Source organism: Carlito syrichta, unplaced genomic scaffold, assembly GCF_000164805.1.
Source record: "Carlito syrichta isolate Samal-C Ts95f unplaced genomic scaffold, Tarsius_syrichta-2.0.1 Scaffold296674, whole genome shotgun sequence".
Taxonomy (NCBI): domain Eukaryota; kingdom Metazoa; phylum Chordata; class Mammalia; order Primates; family Tarsiidae; genus Carlito; species Carlito syrichta.
This window is the reverse complement of record NW_007240770.1, coordinates 9,136-9,343: the sequence shown is the minus strand read 5'-3', so window position 1 is coordinate 9,343 and position 208 is coordinate 9,136.

Here is a 208-nt window from a genome sequence, read left to right as displayed (position 1 = left end):
CAGCACATTTGAGTTCCTTGTAGATCCAGGATGTTAAGCCTTTGTCAGACCTAGTGTTGGCAAATACTTTTTCCCAATCTGTAGGGTGTCTTCCTGCTCTCTTGATGGTTTCTTTGGCTTTGCAGAAGCTTGCCAGTTTAATAAGGTACCACTTGTCTATCTTCTTTCTTATGACCTGTGGGTTTCAGGTTTTGTTTAGGAATTGGAT